Here is a 6,206-nt window from a genome sequence, read left to right as displayed (position 1 = left end):
CCAGACTGTCTCCTGGGACGCCGCACTCTGTGGCTGCGTCCACGCAAGCGTGGACATTTGGTTCCCCAGGGACAACTAACAGCAGGACACCTTGTGCCACTGCTAGTTGCCCTGGAGAATGCCTGTGCCATGTGGTCTCTGGATATCCAGGGGTCAAACCCCCGCACCCCACCCCACCCCACCCTCCCACTCTGCTCCGCTGCAGCATAGAGAACACCTGAATGTGCAGTATGTGGCACTGCAGACATGTCTACGATGTTTCATACCACACAGCCACGCTCATCTGGACATGGCCTGCGTGTCCCGCTTACTCTATGTCACAGACACATGCTGCAGCCTCAGTTGTGGACGGATTGGCTTGATGGTCAGAGAACAGATACAGGGACTGTATGACCAAACTCCTGACAATGCCCAATATAATAGAATGACACTCCTTGTCAGCCAGGTGTAAAGAGAGACAGTTTATGAAAGGAGTGTGACTGCTTGAAATAAAGGGGACCTGGGCAGGAGAGCTGGATTTCAACAGATGATGTCAGTAATGTACCTACATTTCTTTATCACATCCAAAGGTGATAGCAATTGTAGAAAGCCATTAAACGTGCACTTCAAATACCAAGCAGTGCTAACAAACAACACTACAAAAGATGAAAAAACAGTTGGGCAAGCTGCAACAAGGATGCTAAGATGAAAATTAGGTGCTTCCCTGAGAGAGAGATACAGAAATGATATCATGAGGAAATGTCTTGGTGTGAAGACCTCTACTGAAAGAAGCAGAGAAGCCAGACTGTGGTGACTAGCACATGTCCTGCCTAGCAAAGGAGGAAATCCAGTACTATAGTCATAGAATAAAACTAAAGCAACAAAGAAAAGGGCAAGGTTGGGATGCAAGGATGAAGTTGGGAAAGACCTGGAGAATACGAACAGATGCCACTGATTAGAGCAAATGGAGGAAGATCCAAGCAGTTAAAGCTACAGCTGAGTGGGACTGCAGGCTGAAATGAGAGACTAACAATCAGACAGACATACCCACACAGTATTATTTGGCTATATACATTGTTGAGGTGCCCATTGCTTGGCCATGGCAGGGAGTCACCATTTCATGCTGGTGTCCTCCCAACATGAGTTTCTTGATCAACCAATAAGCCCGCCTTTCTGAATATCTTGTTTTCCCTTGCATTTCTAATTACATCCCCTCCTGCCGGGGCATGTGCCTTCCAGAAAAGTAGTCAAAACCAGCCTGCCATTCTTTGTTCAGGGGCATCGTAATTATTGTTTCAAGACACAAGCGCCCCAAAGTCATGCTCTAACTTCTTCCATTTTTGATCACCAAACATCTCTTCCCCAGTCACTAAACCATCGGGAACATTAATAATTGTTTTCATGGACTCCCTTATGACCTCTGACATATCTTAATGGGGCCCTATATGTCTTATGTTACCAAGTACCAAGCATTCACAGCTAGCGCTTGTCCCTTCAGTGGCCCAGAGCAAGTTGACATACGCAACCTCGTGCTTTGTTTCTCATTCTCAACTCACCCCTCTCTACCTGAGTTCAAGTATCTACCCTCCTTGCTGCCTTTCCATGAGAGACTCAAGGCTTCCTGCAGTTCTGGAAGATACATTAACAGAGTATTTTTCTCAAGGATGTCCCTTCTCCAGGGGTCATGTTGTAATATGTTAAATTTTACCATAGTTTATGTAATAGGTGCTGGCACAGTTGATTATTTATTTTTATGGGTACACGTAGACCAAACTTTTGGAAAGCAGACAGTCCAGAAGAGGAAGATGTCATAAGAAAACTAGCAGGACAAAATGGCATGGGACAGCTAATATTTCTCTCTTGCTCACCCAACTGTCAGCATTTTGGTCGAGCGCTTTTAAACCTAACAGCTGTGCTGCTGTGGTCCTTAATAAGCATTATAACAATGCCAGCTCGTAGGAACAGAGAAAAACAGGGCTGGAAGGAACCGCAGCAGGTCAGCTAGTCTAGCCCAAGGCAGGTTTCTAAACCTTCGCAGACAAGGGTCTGTCTAATCTGCGCTTAGAGACTTCAAACTGCAATGCATGTAGTTAGCATAACTTAGAGCACGGGTGTTAAACTGACCTGCTGCCCCAGGCCACATCTGGACAGCTGGGGCTCCTCACCAGCTGGATCCAGTCCAGGGCATGGGGTGGCTCCCACAATGGCAGCAGCAACAGCTCCATCTTCCAACTGGCACGCGGCAGTGACTGCGGCAGCTCCAGCTCTCGCTCTGTACACACAGCAGCAGCAGCTCCGGCTCCTGTCACGTGCTGCGTGCCCCATTTTGGAGCTGCAGCCACCGAATATGCTTCTTGCTGGCGTGGCAGCTCTGGCATGGAGCATGTGGAGCAGCAGCTGCAGCATGGGGTGGCAGCAGGACTTAGCAGTGGAGGACCCGGGGCCAGAGTGGTGGTGACAGACAAAGGTTGACTGCATTTGTGTCAGGCCTCGTTCGTCCTCCTGATCACATAACCACTGGGGCCCCAGATCCTGCAGCAGATCACTGGCCCCAGCCACACACCCCAACTTTTGATAGCCAGGCCCCAGTCTAGCTGGCTGGATACAGCGTCTCTGTGAGGCTGAGCCGGCTGTGTGTTTCACACCTGTTTTGAAAAACAGTAACCCTTAGAGTAACTGTTTAAATGCTACTGCTGGTTGCATATAATGAAGCACGTGTAGCTGAATTACTACATTTAATACAGGGATTTTAGCTGGATCACTGCTACCATCCAAGTTGCAACACTGTCCAGCATCACACTCTTGGAAACAGCAGAGCTGCCAAAGACGTCATATAACCCACGTACAAAAGTGTCCCACCCTGGTTGCATGCCCATGAATTCCTGGTCTGCAAAGGCTGAGCCCTGAGCAGAGGCCCCAACAGCTGTGTTTCATAAACTTCCTGTACAGTGCCTCATGGAAAATCTCCTTCACCGACCTTGCCTGGCTTTCCAGCCCGCGCTTGAAATGCTTGGCCAAAGATGCATGTGTCAGAAGGAAGGGAGAGTTCAGTCCCTCCCCTTGTGGGAAGCGAGTCAGAGGCGGTCTGAAACAGAAACACCCTCCGGGCAGAAGCAGCAGCCAGCAAATGCTCTGCCTTTCAGGGACACAGAGCCCCGGCTGCCCCAGGACTCAGGCTCCCAGCTCCTTGGTGAGCCCCAGGCAGACCCGAGAGCAGGGGACAGCACACACAAGGTACGTGTGGTGGGATGCGCTGGAGGGCAAGAGAAAGGAGTGGGAGGGGGAAGCTGCTATGAAGGGGATTTATAAACAGCTCTGTAAGCCTACACACCAACCGTGCCTCGCTGCCTGGCATTTTCAGCTGCTGGGTCTCTCCCTTGAACTTCCCCCAACTCCCACCCTCCTTCAAGACTGGCATCCCCTTACCCAAAGACTGATATATTATGTGGCACCTGCTCCCTCTACCCCTAGACTATCGTTTCATCCCCTAAACTGGCAGCAAGCCACCCCCTGCCACATCCGCCACCCCCCAAGAAGCTGCCGTACCCACTCCCTGAAGACTGGTATGTGCAGGTCAGTGTTGCCAGATGTCTGATAATAATCATATTTGTATCATAATTTCAACTCCTGTATGTGTACAATCAATAATAGTAAGTGTTCAAAATATACAATAATTGTTGAGGCGCCTAATTAATGCAACATATGCAAATTCCAAGTCACTCTCAGGAAGATTTAACTGACCTTTGGGTTTCCTGTTTTTGTTTTGGTTTGTTTGCAAAAATATTTTTTTCTCTCTATAGGTACATATGCATACATATATACACACATATATATACCTCCAACTGCAACACTCTGTCAAGTGGCCCCTGTGGCTCACTTGGCAGATCAAAGCACACTAAAAACCCATTACACAGCTCACACCATGTGTCCGCATGCCTGCACACCCATCTCCATACTGGTACCCTCACCGTGAGCATTTTAGATGCTGCTTGCCTTGAAACAAAAAAGTTTCATCTTTGATGATTAGTTCTCACTCACTCACTGTAGTTACAGCGAGCAATATAAAGTAAAGAAGATGACTTTTTTGTATATGTTTCAGGATGTGATCGTTTTTCAGCAAACGCAATCATTTTGAGCTTCCAATATGATAATTTCATATTTCAGACCTGCCAACGCTGGTGCAGGCGAGCATCTCCCTGTGCCTGCAGAGGGGGGTTCAAGCAGGCCTGGGATCCCCTGAAAGGCACCTGACTGCAAGGTTCAGTGGGCCACCGCCTCCCTGTGCCAACCCCGCACACCTGGCCAAGGGGAAAGTCTCTGCCTGGCTGAGGGGGAAGTAGGAGAGGTGCCTGGTGTTTGCTGCGTAACCAGAGTGAAAGACAAGGGCGGATGAGCAAACTAGGGCAAAGGGAAGCTGGCTGAGGGAGGGTGTGTAAAGAGGGAGACACGCTAACAACCCAGACTTTACACGCTGCCTAAATGCTCGGTGCAAAGCAGGCTGCACCTCACCCCCTGCAGCATTGGCTTTCTGAAGGCTCTTGGGGGTAGAACGTTATTAAGGGGTCCTCTGGATTTACGGTCATATAGCGCTGGCTAAACTGAGAATCTGGCCCCCCCTCTGTGTTTAAATAACTTATGGCAGAGTCTAGAAAACGGGCACATGATGGTAACCAGAAGACGCATTAATATGCGCAGATTCATTCCCTGCTATTAACAACTGCCATAATTTCCTGTCATTGCCCAAATACGGACCTGGCACCTCCCAAAGCAGAAAGAAGTTGTAAGAATAATTTGGGAAGCATCATTTTAATGTATCGTCTTCCTTTGTGATAGAAAGTTTGTCACTAAAGCAGAAGAGTCCATAGAGGTTTTATATGCTGGTGTTGCATGCCAGCCCAAGGAGGGGCAGGGTCACTATGTCTCAAGAAAACCAGTGCTTTAGAAATAGCTGAGGGAGCTAGCTTGTTAGCTAGGTCTGTTTCCAGCTGTAAGTGGGGTGTTTTGGTATTGCAGAACAAGCAGTAATAACACAAGGAGTCCTTTTATCTTTTATGATGAGCTGCAATTTTAAAAGAAACAATAAAGAGCCGATAGCACTCGCCCAGAGTGGAAGGACAGCCTTCAAGGCATATGACGGGGAGATCATCGCCCACATCCCATAAGTGACTTACTGAACTACCAGGCAAAAGGGAGATAGTGCCACTTTTGCGTGGGGTTAGGTGAGCTCTGAACAGGTCTCCTGGATTGGACCCTGCCAGGAAGATAGGATTTAGGAATTCCCCATCTATATCCAGACAAAGCTTAGGCATCAGATCAGCACTGAGCAGTGAGGGTCTATCAGGACCCAGACAGTCCCTTTGGATAGCAGCAGAAACATGAGCAAGGTTTGGTTTTAGCTAAGCAGAGAACCTGTGAATGCACCTGGAAGGTGAAGTCAGATGGTTGACAGGGCAGAGACCCTAACTCCCCTGTGTGAATTCAGGCTTCATTCCCCATCTGTAAGAGAGAAATATTTCTATCCTTTTACATTGTTTGATCTTGCAGTAACGGCAATCACAGAGGTATTCAGGAAAGTCTGGTTCACTCATAATCTGTGTCAAGGGCTTTGAAAACAACAGTTAGAAATGGTTGTAAAAGCATGTGATGTTATTGCTCATCAGAGGAGGTAACGGAAACTGCGCGTTCGGATGTATTAGGCTCAGCTGTGCACAGGCGTAGCAGTACAGAAGTCTGCAGTTTAAGGACATTTTCTCTCTTCACATCCCTCAGTCTCACCTCCCCAGCTCATTCAGGAGCATCTGTTTAACCCTGCTGACTAAACTCTTCCTCTCTAAGAAATGCTGAAATGGGTTTACAGAGAAAGCCAAGGTCGTAAAAAAACGAAAGCCTGTGGTTAAGGTTTCAATGGCCCGCCCCAGTATGAGGTTTCCGGCTGCTGGCAGGTGAGTCAGTGCTCATCTTAGCCAAGACAACTCTGACGCTCTAGACCAGCACGCACTCCCTGACACTGCTTGAAAACTAACCTCTCCTCTCCAGACACCTTCCTTACTGCTGTTTTGAACCCTACATTTTAGGTGTCATACTTTTTAAAGGCCACGGCAGCCGGAAAACTCATTCACTCGTATGGCAGCGTTTGGAGCAAGTTAATGGTTGACCACATGTGCAGGTCAGCCTTAGCTGCAATCTGAGGTCCAGTAAATCTGCATTGGCCTCACAGTAATTTCCCC

General features: G+C 48.3%; 1 protein-coding gene across 3 annotated transcripts in view; it reads left to right on the top strand.

The window, feature by feature from the left end:
- Positions 1-3,015: 3,015 nt before the first annotated feature.
- PLA2G7 (phospholipase A2 group VII) overlaps positions 3,016-6,206 on the top strand; it is a 26,940-nt gene continuing 23,749 nt past the window's right edge. For 2 of the 3 annotated variants that reach the window (XM_025209588.1, XM_014522073.2), the window contains exon 1: positions 3,017-3,213. The gene's annotated coding sequence lies outside the window, so the exon portion shown is untranslated. Of the gene's footprint in view, positions 3,214-6,206 lie in introns of all 3 variants that reach the window. The other variant, XM_006028220.3, reaches the window with a different exon arrangement.

The sequence above is a fragment of the Alligator sinensis genome, unplaced genomic scaffold (assembly GCF_000455745.1).
Source record: "Alligator sinensis unplaced genomic scaffold, ASM45574v1 scaffold1156_1, whole genome shotgun sequence".
Taxonomy (NCBI): domain Eukaryota; kingdom Metazoa; phylum Chordata; order Crocodylia; family Alligatoridae; genus Alligator; species Alligator sinensis.
Note: the sequence above shows the minus strand (reverse complement) of the source record. Positions and strands in the feature narration are given on the sequence as shown.